Here is a 24,891-nt window from a genome sequence, read left to right as displayed (position 1 = left end):
CACAACTTATCTCAGAAACTGGATGCCAGTAGCTCTGAGAAATAATGGGGTTCTTAACTGTCAATTGTAGGTGTCCCTAAAACAGATCAGGGATTTGATTCATGCTATTACTGAGGTGTCCCTGAAACACTACTCCAATGAGGTTTCTTTTCTGCTAAGATTTACCATCTGGTCCAGCTGTCCCTCCAGCTCAGATTTCCTCGCATATAGCTCTGAGTAGCCAAATTGCAAAAGTCCGACAGTGGACCATGGGCTTTGTGCCTCCACAAGTCCTCTAGAGACAGACCTCTCTCGTTGTTTCTCTATGGATAATGAGTTCTGTGGACTCCTAGTACTCAAGGTTCTCAAGAGAAAAAAACTTCAGGGCTGGGATGTAGCTCAGTGGTAAAGTGCTTGCCTAGCAAATACAATGTCCTGGGTTCTATTCCCAGTACCAAAAAAAAGAAAGAAAGAAAAAAGAAAAGAAAAGAAAACATATATTTTAAATATAAGAAAGAAAAAGAAGACAGAAACTTCATAGACAAATACCAGATTCTAATTATAAAGGAGAAGGGAATTAGGAAGTCAAACATCCTGGTAGATGGATGTGAATCCTTTAGACAAGAGTGTGCAGGTGAATTACGCAAGAGTGTACTGGTTAATTACACAGTACTAATTGGAAAAGAGTAATGGCTTTCTATTTTTCTTGGAAACACCTGATAGGTATGATGGTTGATATATGTGTCAACTTGATTGAGTAATGGGGTACCCAGATATTTTGTCAATCATTATTCTGCATGTATCTGAAAGTGAATTTGGGGATGAGCTGAACATTTGAGTCATCAGATTGAGTAAAACAGCTGGCCATCCCCAGTGTGGTAGGCTTCATCAAATCAGTTGAATGCCTGAGTAGACATTTTTGAAGATCAAAGACTAAATATTCTCCTGGTTAGAGAAGATGTTATTTGCTGACTGTCTTTAGACTTAAGGACTCTTCCTGGTTCAGCTTGAGCAGGGATATCAGGTCTACAGATTTGGGACTTCTCAGTTTCCATGATGGTGTGAACCAATCCCTCATAGAAGGTGTGTGTGTGTGTGTGTGTGTGTGTGTGTGTGTGTGTGTGTGTGTGTGTGTGTGTGTGTGTGTGTTTCCTATTCAGTTTCTCTGCAGAGCCCTGACTGCTGACCCAGTAGCTTCAGGACAAGGGCAGACCTTTTCACAGATAGAGACCCTGTGGTAGAAAGAAGCTCTGGGCAATGTTGGGGACTGGGGACTTGTGGTCACTCTGCAACTAGACCAACAACCTCAAACCACTTCCTCACTGCTGGCTCATTATACACAAACCATGGGAGACCTGGCTTCAAAATATTGACATAGATGTGGGCTTGCAGAATGACACTTAGTGTCCTGTTTAGATCCAAAGGAAGCCTTTGACTTCTAGAATCCTTCAAGGCAGAGGATTTACTCAGTGACAGAGATACCAAAGCTTGATGGCTACACCACCAGCCACCCTCACCATCCCACCCCTGCTCTATCCCCAGTCTTCATCACCCTTGAGAACCAGGAAAAGTTGCCAGACCTATTTTCACACACTAGTGTGTGTATGTGGTATGTATATGTGCGTGCATGGTGTGTGAGATATGTGCATATATGTGTAGTATATGGATGTGTGTGTAGTGTGTGTGATACGTTGCGCATGATTGTGTGTGTGTGTGTGTGTGTGTGTGTGTGTGTGTGTTCTGGTGAAGGAGGGAATATGTTTGACTCTTCAGGAGGATATGTGGGAGTACCCTGAGATAAAATGAGAAATCGGGACTTGCCCTTTAGTGTTCATTGGATATACTCCTCAATCTTCAGGATTTACTCTTTTTATGCTGATGAGTGGATGGGTAGCTGAGGGTCCTAATTAGTTTTAGAAAGCAACCACTGGGGAACTTTCAGTCCCAAACCCCAAAATTTAGAAAAAGGCTGGAGAAGAGCTGTGACAGAGGCCAATGATGTCTTCAGTGGTGCCTATGGAAACTGCTGTATCAGAGCTAGGTGCTTCTGGGAGCAGCCTGTGAAGGGACCTGGAAAGCTGTGAGAACTTCACGCCCCTCCACCACACCTTACCCTGTGCATCTCTTTTTAAAATGTTCTATGAATTGTTAGGGGAAATTATCACACCTAAAGGGTTCCTGGAAATCCCTTGATTGGTGGTTGAGAGGCAGAAGTATGGGACATTGTCTGTGGTGGGAGCAGTTTTGAACCATTGACTCCTTTAACTTGCAGTCTCTGGGTAGTCAGTATGAGAAAGAAGTGACTGGTGGGCACTGGAAAATTGGATATTTGGTTGGAAGCAATCACCCCAATCAGAAATATCCTGTTAGCCCTAGGTTCTGCTGCTCCCCAAAACATCTTTCACAGTCAGCAGGAGGAGGCCATGTCCCAAGCAGGTAGTGGGCATAGCCCTTTCTCATTGGGGTGTCCTTGCCCGTCTCTCTCACCCCAGTCCTCACCTCTTCTACTTCCCTCTTCACTTCCTGTAGCTCCTCTGTGCTTCAGCCAGCCTGAGCCCAAGAGAATACTGACTGAGACATTAAATCTGCAATGCTTTGGCACCTTTTTGTTTTTTCCTGGCACCTTTTTGTTTTTCCCTGCTTTTGTGGGTTCTGATGTGATTCCAACATGTAGGGGGATTCCAGGGTTACCATCCAGGTCTTAACAGGGCAAAGCTTCATCTGCTATTTGATAGTAGGAATTTGTCCTGTGGGTTACTTGAGAAAATTCAGAAAGACACATGGGCATGGAATTGCTCATGAGGCCAGAGAAACAATGACCATCCTTTAACCAGAGCTGAGTACATCTGTATGAGCATCTGTGCTTGCTCATAGGATAAGATGGCTAAGATAATCTATCAAGTGAAATCAGTAAGGCATAATTTCCTTTGGGTTAACCCATATGCAATTCAATCATAGAATATGATATCACATATAGTCATGTCTTGATGCCCACAGGATTGGGCCTAGAATCCCCCCGGGATTCTAGGCACCAAAATATGCAGATTAGCCAGATGCTGGTGGTTCAGGCCTGTAATCCTAGCTACCCAGGAGGCTGAGATCAGAGGATCTTGATTTGAAGCCAGCCCAAGGAGAAAGGTCTGTGACATTATCTCCAATTAACCAGCAAAAAAAGCCAGAAGTGGAAGTGTGGCTCAAATGGTAGAGTGCCAACCCTGAGCAAAAATGTTTAAGGGACAGTGTCCAGGCCCTGACTGTAAATCCCAGTACCAACACACACACACACACACACACACACACACACACACACACACACAGAGTCCAGATTAAAAGGTACCATATTTACACATAATCTATGTACAACTTTTCATATACTTTAGCTCACCTCTAGATTACTTATAATACCTAAGATAATGTGAATACTTTGTAAATGGTTGGAATCCTGTGTTGTTTAGGAAATGATGACAAGGAAACAGCTAAAAGTGCTCGAATCTGTGGATATGAGACTCTGATGTGGAGCCTGGCTATATGTGAAATGCTTATAAAGCTGATAGAAGAGACAAAAACAACTAGCCATGGCTGAGGTTTGGAAAAGGAATGGGTTAAGAGGAGTTGGGCAGTGCCAAGAAGATACAGGGTTTCATTGGAGGCCGATAAACATGATCTAGGCAGGCACTGGTGGCTCACACTGTACTCCTAACTATTCAGGAGATTGAGATTGCTGTTCAAAGAAAGCCCAGGCAGGAACGTCCTTATTTCCAATTAACTATCACCAAAAAGCCAGAAGTGGAAGTGTGGCTCAAGGGGTACAGTGCAAGCTTTGAGGGGAAAAAAAAAAGCTAAGAGACAGCACCCAGGCCTTGAGTTCAAGCCACACTTATGCGTGTGTGCACACACACATGAATTTTGATTTGCATTTCCCTGATGACTAATGACATTGGTAATTTTTTCCATGTATTTGTTGGCATTGGGGAAGCACTTGAAAATAGTGGTACAGGCCTTAGCTTGCTGGATAAGATCTCAAAGGCACAGGAAACAATAGCTCTTAAAGGCCCAGATCTGTTGAGGGCAGAGAAGGAACACCCACAGTGCATCTGCTATGGGTTAGGGACGGCATTGGCTTGCGCCATCCGCCTTTGGTGATGCAGACAAGCTTCGTTGTGGTTTACACAGGAGAGAAAAGGCTACGAAAGGGGAACTCAAAGCCTACACGGCCTAAAGGGGAGCTAGTGATTGTCACACAGCCCAAATCCTGCTTCCTCTCTGTCCTGCTGGCAACCACCCCACGTTAAAAGAAGAGGAGCAAAATGTGATCCAAATGATTGTAATGTAGGCCCAGAGTATGTTAAACTGCAATATCACTTTAAGACCTAGAAAAAAATAAGTAACAACTTTGGACACTGGGCAGGACATAAGATGGAGATGTTTTCAGAGGTGATAGCATCAGATAAAAGGGGAACTGAGATCTCACCCAGGGCAGAGGGGCTCGTTTGCACATGCATGTACGTTTCCTGTAAGAGCCTTTTCTGACTCGAGCTCATGGCAAAGCACAGGTTGGAAGACATCCGGCTGGCTGGGTGGTGGCCAGGTTGATTTACTCCCCTTTGGATGAGGAATAAAAGAGCTTGTGGCGAAGCTGGCATCTGAATTTCACAATCAGGCCATACAATCAATCTTCAGGTGACTGAATGCTTTAGGTCCAATTACCTCTCAAAATTGTTTGTGTGTGTGTGTGTGTGTGTGTGTGTGTGTGTGTGTGTGTGTGTGTGGTGTGTGTGTGGTGTGTAGGCCACAGCAAGGAAATTGTAACAAGGGCTGGCTTTCTGGCTCAGCTCTGTCCATTTACAAAGTGTTCATAGATAAGGTAAGCTGCATGATTTAATACAAATGCTTAGTGATGTTCATTTACTACCCAGTACACAGAGGGATGGATGGGGTGGCTGATTGTGTTGGAACCCATCTGCTTGGACTGGTTTGGTGCATTTCCCAGTGCCCCTGGGGTATGCACAATTGTCGGCAACACTTCTGAAAAACTGCTTTTTCTTGGCGACCAAATGGTTCACTTGGTGGCTGGGTTGGGAAAAGGGTGGAGAGAAACATAAATAGTAATTGCCAGTGTTCTCGCTTGATCAAAGGCTGTGGATTGCAGGAAGAAAAGACTAATGATTTGATGAGTCCCTAAGAGCAAGTACCAGCAGATGTTGGCCCAATGCTTCCCATGGATGGACCAGGTGCTACTTAAGGAGGTTCGCTTTCCTTTCTGCAGATTCCCTTCATACCAGCTCCACCACTTTCTTCAGATGAGGAAAAGAGTAGTGCTTCTCACTGATGTTCCCAGACTGGCACAGCTGGTGAAAGTCAGAGCTGTGACTTCACACTTGAGCATCTGTTCAGATGCTTTGACCAGGTGGATTTCGTTAATCTCTTGGAGTGCTTTTGCGATTGCTGGAAAATACTGGCTGACTCTTTCTCCAGAGCTGACCAAACCTTGGATTATATGTAAATAGAGAAGAAGTTCAGGGACAGGAGGAGGAAGATGGACCTATTTGAGTTCCTCCATCTTGTCTGTCTTTACTTCTATCAGTTCTGTATTGTCATGGGGTGGTTTAGGTGAAACTGAATGGAACCCATGTTATATGGCAAGAAAATGGAGAAGCCACATTTTGGGAGGTTGAATTGGGAGTCTTTATTAAAAGGCCAGCGATCACAAGTGGACTCTTGTTGAAAAGACCTGCAGCCCCATGAATATACTTAATACTGTCTGAAAACTGAGCCAAGGGAGAAGGAGAGGAAAGAAAGTGCCGAAACCAGATCAACTCTGATGGAGAGCCAGGGTGACTGGAGAAGAGCCCAGAGGCAGTAGGCAGGACACAGGGCATGAAGCATAGCGTGGAGACATGAGACATAGTGTAATGATATCTGAGCTGGTCTAGACCTAAATAGGCACAGGGAACCTGAGAGTTCACAATCCAAGACTGGCAGGTCCAATAACCTATTGGCCAGGTCCCCACTTCTACCTCTAGGGAGGAGCATACGCATCACCTGAGAGGTGGGACTTCCCTGCCTCCACTATGAAGACAAGATAGTGCCAGTCAAACCCCATACCCTATCATCTACCACGTGGGCAAGATGGCATCAGTTAGATTCCGAATCCCTACTCCACCCTTAGTATCCCTTTTGGGAGCCCCTGCCACTGAAGATGGCAGACCTAGGCTGGGCTACCTCAGGGAGAACAGAAATTTCTCCACATCATTCTTGATTCATCCCTGTGGATCAGCCCCTTTAACTACAGCTTTTTGTAGCCTATGTGTATTTATTCCCATAGTAGTGAAGGAAACAAAAGGGAACTGTCAGGTAGATAGGGATTTAAAAATACGGCAGCCGGGCTGGGAAGGTGGCTCAGTGGTAGAGCGCTTGCCTTGCAAGCCTGAGGCCCTGGGTTCGATTCCTCAGCACCATATAAGCAAAAAGAAAAAAAAACCGGAAGTGGCGCTGTGGCTCAAGCGGTAGAGCGCTAGCCTTGAGCTGAAGAGCTGAGGGACAGTGCTCAGGCCCAGAGTTCAGGCCCCACAACCGGACCCAAAAAAAAAAAAAAAATACGGCAGCCTATTATAATTAAGTATTTTGCAAGGTGATACTTTATTGATTGGGTCCCACAACTTTCTTATTGTTTGTTAATTTCTAAGCAGATCCTTTCTCTAAATCCTCTCCTTAGGGTCATGTTAAGGTTAAGAAAACTAGACGGGACTACAGAGGGATAGAGACATGATCTGGTTTCAGTTTTCTAGTACAAGATACTGCCCTGGATCCTAACTAACCTATCCTTTCAAAACCAGGATTCTAATGGAAAGCCTTGCAATGCTTTTGTTGTGACACGTTTTTAATGCATAGCAGATCTCTTGCATATAAAACTTAGGCTCTAATACACTCAGAGATCATATCCCAACCCTGTAGCTTATGGGCAATAACTAGCCAGTAAATGTCCATCTAGCTGTTTCCCGTACTGTAAGTCAGTAAGAGATCAGGAAAATGATGATTGATATTTATAAAGCCAAATGCTATGATATGATTGTTCAAAAGAAGCATTCAATTTTATTTAGGTACTTTATTTCATTGATTATACCTACACCATAAGTTTTGATTTATGCATATGTATGCACATAATTAAATTACAAGAAAAAATTATGGCAGAGATATGTGTGGCAGATAGCATGTGGCTGATCATGATATATCTTCTTCTCATGATGCCCTGGGTTCCTGCTCAGATCCTTCATGGTCTCACAGTGCCTTGAGCTTACTCAAATTCGTTTTCTTCCCATAATGCCCTGGTTGCAGTTAACCAGTGAAAAGAGCCAGAGAAGCACCTGCTCAAGCTATCAAGCAATCAGCCCAAAGTCCAGGAGAGGAGCTGTAGAAGGAGCCCCTGTACTCTGAAAGACTCCATTGGACTCATCATGACTGAGGCCTCTCTCTACAGAGAATCTATTTCATTGCTTTCCTTTTGCTTTCAAATAAACTTGCTCTGTCTGCTTTAAACATGTTCCTGCTTTTTAATGCTTTCATTGGGGAAAAGTTGAACATAAATCCTAGATGGTATCATGAGTAAGTAAATCTTACTTTATAATTAATTTTTTTAAGCTTAGGTAAAAGCAAGGAAAGTCTCAAGTCAATAGTTGAAGCTCACTTCAAGAAACTAGAATATGCAAAACAAAATAAACTTAAAGCAAGCAGAGAGGCTGATATAATAAAGGGAAAAGCAGAAATGAGTAGAACCAGGGAAAAAATTACTGAGACAGAAGTTTCTTTGGAAAGATTCTGTTTGCTAATACTTTGTGAGGAATGTCTGTGTCTACAGTAGGAGAGATGTTGGTTTGCAGTCTGGTTTTGCATTGTAAAAGTATTTCAGTGAGGCAGTGCCCACCTCACTGGCAGAAGCTTCCAGAACAATCGGATAAGCAAAGTGTCTTGACCTAAGCCTTAGACTTAAACAAAGGCTAACTCAAAAGATCAGATTTCAGTAAAAAGCATAAGAACAGAAAAGGTTCACAAGATAATACAGAAGCCTAGGGCTTGATGAAGCATAATTCAGTATAATAGAGGGCACGGTCTATAAAAGAGAACTTACCCATAAACAGGACCTTGTCAAAATGGAAATGTTTGCTTTGCAGAGAAAAAAAAATAGACGAGCTAGAAATTGGAAGAAAATATTTGCAAACCACAGGTCTGACACAGGGCTCTTATCTAGAATATATAAATAACTCTCAAAACTCAGCAGTTATAAAAAACAATCCAAGCAATTCATAGAACATGAGCCGAAGATGTAGAGATCACATGGATGGACAATAGATATGAGGAGCCATGAGGACTGTGCAAGTAAAGCCACAATGAAGTTTCACTATGGATCTATGAGAAAGACTCAAACAAAAAGTACTGCTTAAATAGCAGCTGGAGAGGAGAGGAAGAAATCCGATCACTATAGTGGGAATGTGGACTGGTACTGTTCTGGAAAATAAGCTGTTTTCTGAAAAGTTATACTTTACAATACCTAACAATCTAGTAAATGCCCTCCTAAGGGTGCATCTCAATGCAATAAAAATAGAAGTCATCAGCCAGACCCCAGTGGCTCACGCCTGTAATCCTAGCTGCTCAGGAGGCTGAGATTCAGAGGATCTTAGTTCAAAGCCAGGAAAAGTCCATGAGACTCTTATCTTTAATTGACCATCAGAAAGCTAGAATGGAGGGAGGCATGGTTCAAGTATTAGAGTACCAGCTAAACAAGCAAGTTGAGTAAACACAGGCCCTGAGTTCAAACTCCAGTATTTCTTTAAAAATAAACAGTCATCTCAATGAAAGCTATGGAGTATGCTCAGAGAACTCAGATCAGAGCAGCTCTTATCTCCTGAAAGTCCCAAGCTGGAAACCAGCAAAGCATTTCCACTGAGTAAACTATTAAAGCAATAGAGGCCCGTGTATTGTGGAGTTTTCTCAGCAATAAATAAGAATCCATGTTGAATATGAGTCAGCCTGGATAGAGCTCAAGGACACTAGGTTGAGTGGGAAGAGTCAAGCTCTAATGGCCAGATGCTGTATTTTTTTTTCTCCTTTTTACTCTGCTATTCTATCAGAAGTTAAGGTGGTGAAAGGGATGTGTCATTCCACATAGATCACTTAACAAATTATCATAGCGTGCTTTTAGTATATCTTCCTTGACCAATGAACCAATAAAGACCTGGATCTAATTTATAATAAGAAACAAAACAAGCCAGACAGTAGAGAGAAGCTCAAAGTTTAAGATTTCAGTGACAAAACAGACAAGTCATAGAAACAGCCCAGATGCCCTACATTGGATGAGTGGATCAAGAAAATGTGGCACATATATAAAATGGAATCTTACTCATCCATTAGAAAGCATGATATTATGCCATTTGCAGGGAAATAGGTAGATCTAGAACAAATCATGCTAAGTGAAGTAAACCTGGCTCAGAGAGACAAATGGCACACGTTTTTCTCTCATATGTGGTTCCTCTCCCTCATGGGACACATGTGGTAGCAGAAAAGTGTGTTTAGAAATCCCATAGACTTGGTTTTGAATTATGTTGTTCCTGGTCACGTGGTCTCAATGAGGCACGTTTTCTCCCTTAAATACAGGATAGAGCTCACAGGATGAAAATCTTGAGCCAGCAAATCCTAGGATCCTGAGGTCAGTGGGAAAGCTGGAAGGAAGCCCTGGGGCTGAAGGCTGGAGGCTGTCTATGCTAGAAGAGACATGCTGGGGGCTGCATGGCCACATCCTGTTTTAAGGAGCTAGGGTTTCTGGGATTTAGAGCTTACTTGTTCTCATGTTGCCTTTGACTCTGCCTTTCAGATAACAACATGGCTCCCAACTGGTTCACTTGTCCTAGGTTTATCCACTCATCTTCTCTTGGTCAAGCTGAGCATCTAAAAATTAATTGAAGGGGTTCCCAGTCAATGTGGGTACAACACATCTCCATCAATGTCAGCCCTTCCTTCATTCTCCCTCATCTCTCCAACCCCACCCATCCCCTCAAGTTCCATTTTTCACATGTGTGAATTGAATATTATGGCTGTATTCTATCTACCACCCTTCCCCTCAAAGTTAGTCCACTATCCCCTCTTCATAACCCCACCCACCTCTGACAACACCTGTCCCAGCTTCCTGACATTCATTTTGTTAACCTGTAAGTTAGTTCTTGTTCAAAGGAGTTACACCACTGGAATTCTTCCCAGTATATACAATATTTTGGTTAGCATGCCTATATATATACATATATATTCCTATATGCATAATTTAGAACTAACTTCCACATACATCCTTTGTCTCTCTGAGCCTGATTTATTTCGCTTAACATAATTTTTCCAGGCCCATCTATTTCCCTGAAAATGGCATTATACCATTCTTCCTGATGGATGATTAAAATTCCATTGATCTATTTGCCCATTGCAGGGCATCTGGGCTGTCTCCATAGCCTGGCCTCGGTGAATAGTGCAGGAATGTCTATGGATGTGCAAGTGTCCTTACTGTATCTTGACTGAGCCTCTAAAATTTAAAATCACAATATTGAGAAGGTTCTCCCCCCACTCCCTACCCCGACTCACACACTTTCTCCTTCTTTATTATCTCTAAATGCTCGTGTGTACCATGTGTTTTTCAAACCCTGTCATATTCTCCCCTTCTCTCCCTCTATTGAATACAATCTACTCTCAGAAGCAAGGCTGATTGCTTCCGGTACAATGAACTCTCTTTCCAGGTGACAGAATTCCCACTATCTGCATGGCTTCAAACAGCAGGTTGAACTTTGTACCTAGCAGTTATTTTCTCGTTCATGGTTTGCCTCTGGTTTTATTTATCCCAAGCTTCCCTGCCCCTTACCATTTTCTTCCTTTGAACTTTTTAAGCTTGAAGTTTTTGTCAAACGCCAGGTCATCCATCTTTGTCTCTCTATGCATAGATACAAGTTGGAGTAGACAGCACATGCTATCGTTTGTTCCATTTGCTACAGGGTTGGTCCTCAGTGCAGTGCTGTCAGGAAATGGTGGAATGTTTAGGAGAAGGGGCTTAGTAGGAAGTCTTCAGGTCACTGGTTGGGGAAAAGACCCTGAAAGGAGATTTCCACTTTTCTTCTGTGCCACTTCCTGGCAATCATGAGGTAGTGTGTGTGTGTGTGTGTGTGTGTGAGAGAGAGAGAGAGAGAGAGAGAGAGAGAGAAAGAGAGAGAGTCAGACATACAGACAGACAGAGACAGACAGAGACAGACACAGACAAAGAGAGACACAGAGAGAGACACAGAGAGAGAGGGTGGTGGTCTTAGGGCTTGGCACAGTCCCTGAACATTTTTTTTTTCTTCAAGACTAGTGCTCTACCACTGGAGCCACAGTTTCACTTCTGGCTTTTTCTTTTCATAGTTAATTGGAGGTAAGCATCCCATGGATTTTCCCACCCTGCCTGGCTTCAAACTCTACTCCTCAGATCTCAGCCTCCTGTGTAGCTAGGGTTACATGTGAAAGCCACCTACACCCAGTTTGAGTCACCAGCACCTGGCTGAGGTGACTAACTTTGATCTACGATGCACGGCCTGGTCATAGGCACCAAAGCAATGGGGACAGCCAATGATAAATAGCAGCCTCCAAAACTGTGAGCCAAAGTAAACCTTTCCTCCTTCTAGTTCATCATCCAGGTATTGTGTTACAGTCATGGAAAGCTGGCTAACACAGTTGGTACCTTTGCTATACAAGCCCAGGGGTCCTTGGCTTGGCCCCCAGTCATGCTCTGGCAATGGAACTCTAAAGTCTCTTCACTCTGATGACAGCAACACAACCCCTCACGTGACAACCACGCTCCTGCCTCTTCCGCTCCTTTTTGGAAAACGATCGTTTCCTTCCACTCTTTCTTCTCTTTCCCCTCAGTTCACTCTCACTTAGCTTGAATTTATCACTCCGCTCTAGAGATCTCCCAAGCTTAGCCTGCTGCTGCTCCATAACCTGGGCTTTTTGTTGTGCCCTCTACCAGATGCTGTTCAGCTATTCAGGTGACTCCGCCCTCCACCATGCTTTGTCCTCCGCTTTTTAAAAGACTGGTTTTCCCTAAGGCATAGTTAGCCATGCCTATCTGAAGGCTGGATCAAGGATCTTCTCATTTTTAACTTTCCTCATGGTGACAAACATACACCTCCAAGCTTCTCCCAAATTGTGCTTCAGATTAGAGCGAAAGGGTCTTTTCAAAATGTTCCTCAGTGATAGCCCAACCCCTGAAGTAATATCTACCCCCTTTAACAGCCTATATACCCTGTGTACTATGGCCCTAGCCTGCCTCTTGCCTATCATACTTTGTATTCTCTTGACATTGATCTTCATGTGATACCTTTGGAAATCTTACACTTCACATGCTGTCTCCTGCCACAGGGCCGTGGCACATGCTGTTCACCCACGTCTTAAGTGTTTTCTGCCTTCTTTACTTCATTGCTTCCAGTCAAGCCATCTGTTCCTTCAGGAAGTCTTCCCTGATGTATTTGATTTGCTCCATAGTCCATCCTGACCATTCAAGAGAGAAATACTTTTGAATGTTCTTCTTTCATTCCCAGTGCTTTCCTACATCTTCCCGGAGAGGCTGAGCTATGTCACCAAGAGGGTCTGGATCTCTGTTGTACTTTAGCAATAGGTCTCCTGAGGTTTTTTTGCGTCATTGAAGCCCATCCCACTCAGGTGGGAGACCTTCGGGTGCCCTGTGGATGGAGCGGAGACAGAGTTGTCATTCACTTTCCAGGCCTGCACTGAAATGATGCACTTCCTGATCTGTTTGAGGAGGGTGTGGGAGGGTTGTATGTTTCCAGTAGTTTACACGAAAGATACCTTTGTTTTATTTTTTTTTAATTACATGAGCAAACACTCAGGATGTGGAGACTATTTGAGGTCTCATAGTCCTGTACACCTTGCTAGGCACCTTGGGGAACCACCTGTGGACCCCCCCCACACACACCCACACATACCACAGCTTGGACGGCCTGGGGAGGGGTGGGGCTCACCCGGCCCTGGCCCCATGTGCAGCCAGTGACATCGCAAAGGAAGGATGCCAGGCTTCATCCAATGTCAAGTGGCTTTCACTCACCAAGTTACAGCATGTCACAGTTGATTGCCTGGTATAAGCAGACAGGAGTGGGAGCTACACTTGGAACCAGTGCTGGGAAAACAAAACAGACAGCTGCTTTGAGAAGGAGCCATCACCTGGAGTTGGGAGAAATGCGGGCTCCACAGTTTTGTGGTCCTGAATCAACGGGACCCTGAGAAGAGTGCAGTGTGTGTGTTTATATCATGTGTGTGCACAAATATGTGTCCTGGTATATGTGCATGTGTGCATATATACACATACACACAAACACACACAAGCATGCACAAACATGAATACATAAGGATGCTTACATACATGAACATACACATAGGCATGCCCGCATAGGCATACACATAGCATGCATATATGCATACATAAGCAAGCATGAGTGCATAGGTATGAATATGTAAACATGCATATATAAGCATGCTGCATACACATATAATCATGCCTACATACATGCGTCATCACATGCTTTCTTTTTGTCTTGTTTGTTCCTTTATCTGTCTTTGGGCAGATAAAAGGGGGACACAGAAATGAAGGGACAAATGGTAAACAAATGTAGCAGTAGTACTCACTAGGCACTATGTTGAAAATGAACTATACAACTTTTTAGCCAGGTACTGGCCACACTCCTAGCTTCAAGGAGGCTGAGATCTGAGGCTTTTAGTTTGAAGACAGCACTGAGAGGAAAATGAGACTTTTATTTCCAATTAATCACCAAAAAGCTGGCATTAGCGGTATGGCTCAAGTGGTAGAGCACCAGCCTTGAGTGAAAAAGCTAAGGGACAGTGCCCAGGCACTGTTTTAACTCGGTTTTTGTTAATTGTGTTGGGAGAACATCTCAAGTGTAGATGGTTGTGTTTTCTTTCCCATGTCCATCTTGTTTAATGTGGAGTCCAATGCAGCGAGGTGGATGAGCAGGACTTGTGAACGCTGCTGCTGATGTGGTGCTGAGCTTCCTGTGCAGGACCTGTCCACTCGTCATCCACACCCAGTGGGTTTACATCCTTCTAACTAAGGCTAAAGTGGGAATCTGCCTTATGCAGCAGCCTCCCTTTTACCATGCATTCAGTCATGTAGAGAGAAAGCATGTCACAGTGCCCTTTAAAAAAATAGGAAGCAAAGTTTGGGCAACTAGATGCTTTGTCCCCCCAGACCGCCTGTTTGTGTTTTTGCAGGTACTGAGGCTTGAAGTCACAGCCTCATGCCTGTTCTCGGCTGGCTTTCTCACTCAAAGGTGTCACTGTACCACTTAAGCTATACTTCCACTTCTAGCTGGTGAGCTGACAGAGTTGCTGTCATACCATCCTTACTTTCCAGGGGTTTGGGCCTAAGAAAAAGCCCAAGAGGACCAAATAGTGATTGAGATGCATGCAGAAGAAGTGATATGCATAATCCAGCATCTTAACAAGGAAGGAGGCTGACACTGCAGGCAGGCATCGGAAAGGGGCTGGGGGACAGAAAACCCCAAGATCCAAAGAAATAATGAGGATGGAGGGACAATCGGAGAGAGCCTTTCCTTGCTCTGTGGATTTCAGGACAGCACACCAAGAAGTGCAAGGTGCAAGGAGCCCCGAGTCCCAACCAGGCCGGCAGAGGGATTGAAAGATGGAGCTTTTGCTCCTCTCCCAGCCAGATGGGCTGCCAGAAGCTGAGATCAAAGAATCTGCTTGGCTGCAGTGATTGGGCGACTAGGTTCCATTCCCTCCCAGGAGGGGTTTCCTGCAAAGAATGTTCAGGAATGCAAGGGGAGGGGGAGAAAGGCTGAGTTGACCTGTGGGTCAGACAGAAAGCTGGATCCCTGCAGGGAGGGCGGAGCTCTGTCTGTCTGCTGCCTGGGACAATACCATAGTAATGTTAAACTTCAGAACATAGGAGAACTCCCAGATTGCTCACGTGTGTGTGTGTGTGTGTGTGTGTGTGTGTGTGTGTGTGTGTGTGTGTGTGTGTGTGTAAGTTTCTAGGTACTCTGACAATATAATTAAAGACTAAGTGGGCTGGAGAAGGGGGCAAGGAATGAATGACTAGAAGCCTATGGCCTTTCTGAGGATGATCTCAAAGCTAGGACATTTGAGATGCCCAGCTGGAGTAGTCATTAAACCAAAGGTTGACAGGCAAGGTCATAAGTAGACTTGCTCATTCTGGGGTTCTCTTTTCTTGATTTATTGGCTTGCCCCTACGATCTCTCTAAAAATCACTGATGTATTTTGTGTTAGAAGAATTTCTGAGTAACATTCCATCCCAAATCCTTTCTGAGGGAGGCAGAGCAAAAAAGAGCATTCATCCAGACAGGAAACTCAACAATGAAGTCCCTCAACATAGGAATGAGCGTCAATTTAGATCCAAGCTCGGAGACAGAGAGTACAGATATAGGAAAGGACTGAGAGGAAGGACTGGTATTTCAGATGACCTAGGAAGCATCTCACCTCTAAAAACATAAAGACACTCCCAATCGGAAGCTGGGACCAGAGGCCAGGGGAGACTAAAGGTCTGCTCTCCCAGATGAGTAATCTGACAGATTCAAACAGAAAGAGTAACATCACAGTCACTTGAAGAACTCGTGCATGTTAACCAACAGGCATAGAGTCGGATAGGATGTCCGCTGCTGTGAGGACAGGGGTACTTTGTATAGGGGCTTCTTGAACTTCACCTGATGATGAGATACTCTTGAGAAGTCCTGAGCATTTCCCTCCTACTATTCCCGCTCTCATCTAAAGGCAAAAGCATTTTGTTCCAATTTGATCCGACCTGCCCAGCTGACCTAGCTCAGTGAAGCTACCATTCCTCACTCTTTCCTTATAGAAGTTCTTGCCAGTGTCTCCCTTTGTGCTTTAGAAACTCCGCTTATATTTATAGTCACACTTCATTGTGCCAAACACTGGCTCACTGTCACAGCCTTGCCAGGAGGCTTGCCCTTCTTCCCCTCAACAGTTGCTTTAGTTCTTCCCTCAGATTGACCCTACTTGTACCTGAGATTTGACTAATGACTTCAACACCAAGTGATTTCAAGGGTCTGGTGGGGAAGACACATTTCAAGTACCTGGATGGAAGCTTGGGCCTACTTCTCCAGGCCTGGGTGGGAAAGATGGCAGGCTGGTGTGATGTGGCAGCCAGCTGTGACTTAGCCCACGGGCAGGCCATCAAATTCAGGGTAGCAACTTCAAAGCTAATACTTCTCCTGGCTTATTAAAGTTTAACAGACAAATGAAAATTGTGTATGTTTACTGTGTACAGTCTGATGTGTTGGTACATGTACACATTGTAAAGTGGTTAAATAAGGCTAATTAACATTATCTATTACCTAATATACTTCTCATTATTTTTTTGTGGGGAGAACATGTATAATCTAATCTTAGCAATTCTCAAGTATATCATACATTATGGAAATACTCACCATGAGCTGGGTGCTGGTGGCTTATGCTTGTTATCTTAGCTACTCTGGAAGCTGAGAGCCAAGAATCAAGGTTCAAAGCCAGCCCAGGCTGAAAGGTCCAAGAGACTCTTATCTCCAATTTACCACCAAAAAGCTAGGAGTAGAGCTGTGGCTCAAGTGGTACAGGACTAGCCTTGAACAAGAAAGCTCAGGGATAGCACCTATGCCCTGAGTTCAAGCTCCAGAAACAGCTCTCTCTTTCTCTCTCTCTCTCTCTAATCATGCTGAAGGTAGATCTTCAGTTGTATTTCATCCCTCTAACTGGATCTGAGCCACAGATCCCATTTATTCTATTCCTAGCCCCCGGCTAGCTTCATTCTACTCTCTCCTCTCTCTACGTTTTTTTTTCTAGTCCTGGGGCTTGAACTTAGGACTTGAGTACTGACTCTGAGATTTTATCCTCAAAGCTAGCACTCTACCATTTGAGCCAGAACTTACTTTTGGCTTTTTCCCCCTGGCACTTTATTAGAGATAAGAATCTCATGGACTTTCCTGCTCTGACTGGCTTCAAACTGAAGTCCTCAAATCTCATCCTCCTGAGTAGCTAGGATTACAAGTGTGCCTAGCCCTCTCTCGGATATTATGATACTATGTAGGAGTATGGATTTGTTCCTCTACCAGATAAAGAATGAAGAAGCAAAGGAGTAGTGAAGAGAATTAAAGCAAGAAGTATATCGAAAGCAAAAGTAGAATATAGACTCTTCTGTAAAAGAGTAAGGAGCTGGAAGTGCAATGGAGTCCCCCAGAGAAGTGGTCTTTATGCTTTTGCAATTCTCCTGCCATGGGACATAGTTGGTCAGTGAGGGCCCATGCATCTACTTCTGCTCCTCATTCGATTCTTCTGCCACTGGGCATGGGTGCAGAATTAAGTTTGACTGCTCATGCCTCACTATGCATGAAGTATTACCTCACTATTGACCTAGGATTCTAAGTGGAAACCTAGGGCATAATGGGAAAAAGAAGCACCATTTTGATCAGGAACCCAAAGTACTATGGGAACAAGAAGCACTGTACTGGGCCACCTGTTGTCTTCCCTGTCATTTTCTATCACTATCTACATAAGAGCTTCTCTGTCTTTCCCTCAGTGAGTTCAATGTTTTCAGATTCTACACTGAAGTGAGATCCTATTATCATTTGTCTTCTGCACATGACTTATTTTAGGTCTTCAAGCTCATACTTTTTATTATCAGAATTTCATTTTTTTTAAAGGCTGAACAGTATATTCCATTCCACATATTCCCGATGCATGCCAACTATCTGTTAGTGGATCTCGTATCTTGCCTACAGTGAATCATGCTCAATGGGCATGGTATGAAGATGACTGAGGTACTGATTTTGTTCCTTTGGCTGTAGCTTCAGTGATGAGGTGGCTGAATCACATGATGGTTCTAATTTTTTTCAGACTCCCTCTCTAATGTTACCCACACTGGATGTCCCAAGTGACATCCCCACCAACAGGGTGGAAGGGTTCTTTTCCCTTCTCATCTTCACCAGCACTTTTGTGCTTTTGATAACAGTCATTCTAAGAAATGAGAGGTGATTTCTCATTGTGGTATTGATTTGCATTTCCCTCTTGAATTGTTTTTTTTATATCTTTGTTAGCCTTTTGTGTCTTTTCTGAGAAAAATATATTCGGGTCCATTGCCTATTTTTAAATTGTATTCTCTCCTATTGAGTTATTTGAGTCTCTTACATATTTAGATATTACCCCTTTGCAGACATATGGTTTGCAAATACTTTCTCCCATTACGTGGGTCTTTGTTTCATTGTCTCTCATTCTGTTGGTTGTTTCCTTTGTCATGTAGAAGCTTCTTTGGTTTGATGCAATCCTATTTGTCTATTTCTGTTTCTGCAGCCTTGTTGTTTTTTCTTGGGTGGTGGTGGCAGTGGTGAGGATCACACTAAAAAAAATCACTGTTAAGACCCATATTTGGTTTCTTGATATAAATCATTAGTCTATGTTTTCTTCGAGTGGTTCTATATTCTTTAATCCATTTGGGGCTAACTTTACAGTGTGAGATAATTGCATTCTTCCACTTCTGAAACTTCTTCAGAGGCTCCATATCAGAGAATCTCAGCTAGAGGTGATGCTTTTGCCCTCCTGGGCATATATGGTGATGTCTGAAGTTATTTTTTATTTGTGACACCTAAGAAGAGGGAATTGTACTGGCATCTATTAGGGACAGGACAAAAACATTGCTTACACAAGACAGCCCTTCCAAGAAACAATAATCTAGTCCCAATGCCAATACTTCCAAATTATTTTGAAAGTTGGTTGTGCTTAAAACAACACCAAACAACACCAAACAACAACAACAACAACAACAAGATTCCCAAAGCGTGCTATGCTTTCTTTTTATTTTCTTTCTTCTTCTTTTTCCCCTTTTTGTTGGGCATGGTGCTTGAATTCAGGGCTTGGGTACTGTCCTTGGGCTTTTTTGCTCAAGGCTAGCACTGTACCACCTTGAGTTCCACTTGAAGTTTTCTGGTGGAGATAAGAGTCTCACAGGGACATTTCTGCCCAGGGTGGCTTCAAACCATGATCCTCAGATCTCAGCCTCCTGAGTAGCTAGGATTACAGGCATGAGCCACTGGTGCCCAGCCATGCTGCTTTTTCATGTGTCTGAAGTCCTTGCCATATCCTCTCCCACAACACGTCCAAGCCATGGAACCTTAGACCTACCAGCTCACCTGGCTGTGGGCTGGAAAGGCTTCATCCTAGTACAGGCTCCTCCCAGAGCAGATGCCAGCACACAGTTTAGCAGAAGTCCACTGTGGGAGGGGCAACTCCAGGAAGCAGTACTGAGGACACAGGAAGTGAGGCAGAAAAAAGATCTCATGAGCATGGGAGCTGTGGGTACTTGTAGCTCCCTGTCCTGTGGCCCCTCCATGGACTACAGAGGCTACACTCAGCGTGATTTCCCCACAGTTTGCAGTTCTGGACCTCTCTTTTATGTTGTCATGAGATGAATAACCTGGAATGACTCTGTAACTGGACTCCAATAATCCAGCACCATGACCACTTTCTTTCTCACGAGAACCTTCCTACAAGAATGGTCTCAGCCTGACTTTCTGAGCTGTAGTCAGCAGTCCAAGATGGATCTAGAAGACGCTAGAAGTACAAAAGCCCAGTGTGTGTGGCTTCCTGCTCTTGTCTATGAAAAGCTGGCACTAATGACCTGTGGTCTTTCAGGGATCCCTGAGTTCTGAGTAAGGATGAGAATGAGTGACTCTCAGCATACTGTTTGGTCCTCCAGCCCTGTGACAGTTCCTTCTAAAAGCTGTTCTAATAGGACAGTGGGCCTCAAATGTAGCCCTTTCTCCCCCCCCCCCCCCCCCCACAACCTCAGGTAAGAAATACAACAAAATAGATAAAAAGAAAAGAAGAGAACATAAAATAAAATAAAAACAATAACTGAAGAAAAAATAAAAATAATAACATAACAACATTGAAAAAAGCAATAAAAATGCAAATTCCACCCTAGCCTGCTGAATCAAGAACTTAGCGGGGTAGACCCCAGTGATCTGCATTTTTCAAAAGTCCTCCAGTGGATTCTGATATGTGAAAATGTTTGTAAGAATGATCAACTTCCTACTCATACAGGTAGCTGGAGCAAAGTTCAGCCCACAGTTACCAACACCAAGATAACCCCTTCTTGTTGTCATTTTGAAATGAAGGGCAAAATGAATACATTCTAGCTTCAACATTCTAGCTTACTTGGCTTACTTACTCACAGCTGGCACTCTACCACTTGAGTCACATCTCCAGCCTTGCTTTTTGCTGGTTATTTTGGAAATGGAGTCTCTTAGACTTTTATTCCTGAGCTGGCTTTGAATTGTGATCCTGTAAATCCCAACCTCCTGAGTAGCTAGGATTATACACAGGAGCCAAGGTGCCCAGCTTCTTAGTGGACTTTGAAACAAAAATCATAACTTTGCAAATGGCATGTATGAGCAATATATTATTAGTGTCCCTTAGCTCTGCTATAGATGGTACTCTGACATGAATGTCATAATTATAACCATTGTCCAGGTTGTTTTTCAAGGACCTGAAGGATGCTTTTGTCAAAGCTGCTGATCCTTCACTTGAGTGACCTTTGACTTCAAGAGGATAAGACTTCACCTTCAAATCCTGCCATTTCTGCCATGTGTCCTATGAAGAATTATGAAGACTGATTATGAAGACATGTGCAGGTCACTGATTTTTTTCACCTTTCCCTACCTTGCTGTCCTATAACTATCTCCAAAGCCTAGCCTCACATAGACAGATTTGATACTTGGGTGTTCTATCTGCATGTATAGTTGTTTTATGAATAAATGTACTCTCTGTTGCAAACCTTACTGCTCCAGTGATTGGTCTACTGAGTCTTCACTCAAGGTCAGATTACAACCATATTCTCATAGCAAGCTGGGCCTCTTCTCTGTAGTGTTTACTGAACACCATTGAAGGAAACTTTGCTCAGATGCCAAGAGAAATGGGCCATGAGTCCATCAGCCAGAGTTATATTGAGGAATTTGTTCAGGTGATTGTGTGTCTGACAGGTTCAAAATCTGCACCCAGCCTGGAGACCCAAGGGAGAGTTGAAAAGCTGATACTGCAGTCTGAAGGCTGTCAGAATTCAAAGTTTTATCTCTGGAGAATGGTCTTCTTCCATAATATCTTCAACTGATTAGATGTGGTCAACCCACATTATAGAGGATAAAGTACTTTATTCAAAAGCCTGCTGATTTGGATACATGTGAAAAAAAAAACTGATCTTCACAGCAGGCTTCTGACCAAATATCTGAGAGCCATAGTCTAAGCTAAGCTGACATATAAAATCAATTATCAGGATGCAATACCTATGTGCCTCTGATCATATAAAAACTAATACAGATTGAAATGAAATCTAGGAAATGCAAGCAAGAAGGTTTTTATCTTTGTCATTATTTTTGTTTTATGTTCTTTTTGCCCTGTTTGCTCATTTATATGTCTTTGGGAAGGTAAGGGGAGGCACAGATATGGAGGGACAATGGGCAAACAAATGCAGTAGTGGTACTCATTAGATACTATGCTGAAAATGAACTATACTACTTGTGGACAGGGATGGGAGGGAAAAACTGTGAGAAAACAAGGTAAGAGGTGACATTGTCCAAAAAGGATGTAACCCCTCTGTACGTCACCTTTTTAATAACAATAAAAAATAAAAATAATCATCAGCTAGGTGCTGGTGGCTAACGCCTATAATCCTAGCTATTCAGTAGGCTGAGATCTGAAGACCCAGGTTCAAAGCCAGCCCAGGCGGAAGTCCATGAGACTCCTATCTCCAATTAACTAGCAAAAAAGTCAGAAGCGAAGCAGTGGCTCAAGAGGTAGAGTGCTAGCCTTGATCAAAAATGCTGTGGGACAGCACCCAAGCCTTGAGTTCAAGCTCTAGTACTGGCACACATGCGCGCGCACGCACACACACACCTCTAAGCCTAACAGAGTCCTTGAATATGGGTACGAAGCCATTTTCTAAATGCACAACTGTGAGCACATGGGTAAGTCAGGCACTGGTAAGCTTGGGAGCTGTGACACACATGCAGGGAATTTTTGTTGCAAACCAACATGAATCTATAGTACTCACTTGGTGATTTTTGTTTTGAGACTTGGTGATTCTGTTTTACAGAAAGTCTTTAATGAATCAGGAGACTGGCCCAGAGGATTCACAGCAACAGCTTTTAGTTGCAAAATGTTTGCAGTAAGTCACAGGTCCATCACTGGGAAATTAGATAAAGAAGTGATAATATATTCAGAAAGTATTAAAAGCAGAATGACCTAACTTTACCTGGCATGCAGATAAGCCTCCCAGACAAATGCAAATCACAGAAGAATGTCTGCAGAGTGATTCCATTTATGGAGCACTTAAAGACACATGAAATGATGACAAGAAACCTCATAGGATGATTTCATTTGCAGTACAACATGACAAATGTGTGGAATGTAGGATACTGCCCAGAGAGAGGGAGAAACACCTGCAGCCCCTACAGAGAGGGGCAAAGGACTGAATAAAAAAGTATTTAAAGTACTCAAGAGATAATCAGGAGGACTGAGGTTCAAGTCCAGCCTTAGAAAAAGTCAGGAAAAAAAAAAAACATTACAAACAAACCTATAAACCCGACGATGGGGGAGGATAGTTGGAGGATCACAACTGGAGGCCAGCCCCGGTAGAACCCGAGGAACTCGGCCTGAAAATTAAGCTAAAAGGCCTAGAGACATAGTTCTAGGAAGAGTGATTACCTATCAAGCCCGAGGCCCTGAGTTCAAACCTGTCTTGCTCCTCCGCCCCCACAGAAAAGCTCAAAAAGAAGTGGACTTACAAGTATTAATTTTTCTATGCAAGTCATGATATTAAATCAATAAAATATTTATCTCTTTAAAAAAAAAAAAGACTCTCCAACCATATTGCCAGAGTAGGGGAAGTGGCATTTGTCTGAGCAACGGCTTCCCTATCTGGGTGGTGAACCCCATGGCAATCCATTGTTTTTGTTTTTGTTTTTAAATTAATTGATTTTTACAATTATTGTTAGTTGTACAAAGGAGTTGCTCTTTAACAAAGAAATTTATAAATACAATGCATCTTGATCAATGTCACCCCTTTCAACATTTTCCTCCATTCCTACCCCTCCCCTCACTCTTCTTAATTTTGTAGGTGATACATTGGATTCTTAGACTGCATTCCTCTTCTCTTCTCCTGTTTTAATTCTGTGAGTCATCCCTGTAAACGATGTGCAAATAAGGATCTGATCTCAATGTGAGCCCTATGTACCTGGAAAATGTTTGGCACTTACTAGTGCAACAAGCTTTTTTTGTCTGCAGTTCTTTTCCGCACATCCCTGCCCACATCTGTTCAAATTCACCATGTTGGCAGATCTAACTGGGGTGAGTTGGAATCTCAGAATTGTTTTGATTTGCATTTTCTTTGTGGCCAGGGATGATGAGCATTCCCTCATATGTTTCTTTGCCATTCTTACCTTTTCCTCTGAGAAGTCTCTCCTTAGCTCTCTTACCCATTTAGTGATTCGTTTATTAGCTTTGGGAGAAGTTACTTTCTTGAGCTCCTTCTATATTTTGTATATTAGGCCTTTGTTGGGTATATTGCGGGTAAAGATCTTCTCCCACATTGTTGGCTGCCTTTCTAGTTTAGTAACTGTGTCCTTTGCTGTGTAGAAACATTTTATTTTGCTGTAATCACATTTGTCAAGTCTCTATCCTATCTGTGTGCCCCCTGAGACTCTTAGTGTTTCTCTTACTCCCTCTTGCATCCTATCCCCATCATTTTCTTTGAGAAAGCACAGTCTTGCTGAAGACAGCTGTGGGCAAAACAGTTCTATGCCTTCTTGCCTGTTTTATCCTCCACCAAACAACAGAGAGGTTAAACACAGGTTCCTTGTTTGGGAACATACAACTGTGGATCAGCAGTTTTTGTTTGGTCATATGAACTTCTATTTGTGTCTCCAATCTGTCATCTGCATAATTTTGTTTTAGTTTTATGTGTGTGTACCAGAAATAACATTGAAATATCAAAATGAAGGATCAATCTGATGATGGATTTTGGTTCCAGTGCTCAGTACTGTAGTATGCCAACTGAACCCAAACAGACTAACACATGAGCTGACAATGGGGAGGGGAGGGTAGCATTAGTCTCTTGCATCCCATGGCCACCCAAGTATGAATGTTGGGGTGGTATGGGATCTGGGTGGGCAGAGATTACTCAGTCAAGTGGCATAGAGAAGCTCTGAGCAAAAATATGCCAGTTGATCAACAAAATAGACATGTCACATTCAAAAGCATGTGTTGGTTTATTATTCTCAGTGACTTGAACAAAATATAAATACTTTCCCATACTGTATCTCATACTTGTCCTAATGGGTAGTAATGCTCCCATCTTGACTTTAATAGCTACCAAGTAAGAATTGGGATCTAAGCCAGACACCGATGGCTCAGATAATCGAGAGGCTAAGATCTGAGGATCATGGTTGGAAGCTAGCCCAGGCAGACAAATCCATGGGATTCATACCTCCAATTAACCAGTAAAAGGCCAGAAGTTGAGATGTGGCTCATGTGGTGGAATGCCAGCTTTGAGCAGAAAAAGTCAAGTAAGATATTTTTGTGTGCATGGTACACACACACACAGACACACACACACACAAGTGGGAATCTGTTTTTAAAAATGATAGTTGTACAAAGAGGTTTCATTTTGACATGTCAGTTTATAAGCCCAATGCATCTTATTCAATGTCACCCCTTCCATCATTTTCTCCTATTTTTCCCAATCCTGTCCATCCCCTCAACTTATCCGGCTCCATTTTCACATATATACATTGAATT

At 43.2% G+C, this 24,891-nt stretch overlaps 1 long non-coding RNA gene across 1 annotated transcript; it reads left to right on the top strand.

Moving 5' to 3' along the window:
• The first annotated feature begins 4,525 nt into the window (after positions 1 to 4,525).
• LOC122113840 lies at positions 4,526 to 7,515 on the top strand. Its single transcript, XR_006148470.1, has 3 exons — positions 4,526 to 4,659; positions 5,115 to 5,478; positions 7,315 to 7,515. It is a non-coding gene; the product is annotated as an uncharacterized LOC122113840 (long non-coding RNA).
• Positions 7,516 to 24,891: the final 17,376 nt, after the last annotated feature.

This window comes from Dipodomys spectabilis, unplaced genomic scaffold (assembly GCF_019054845.1).
Source record: "Dipodomys spectabilis isolate Male_0828 unplaced genomic scaffold, ASM1905484v1 ptg000098l, whole genome shotgun sequence".
In the NCBI taxonomy this organism is placed as follows: domain Eukaryota; kingdom Metazoa; phylum Chordata; class Mammalia; order Rodentia; family Heteromyidae; genus Dipodomys; species Dipodomys spectabilis.
Note: the sequence above shows the minus strand (reverse complement) of the source record. Positions and strands in the feature narration are given on the sequence as shown.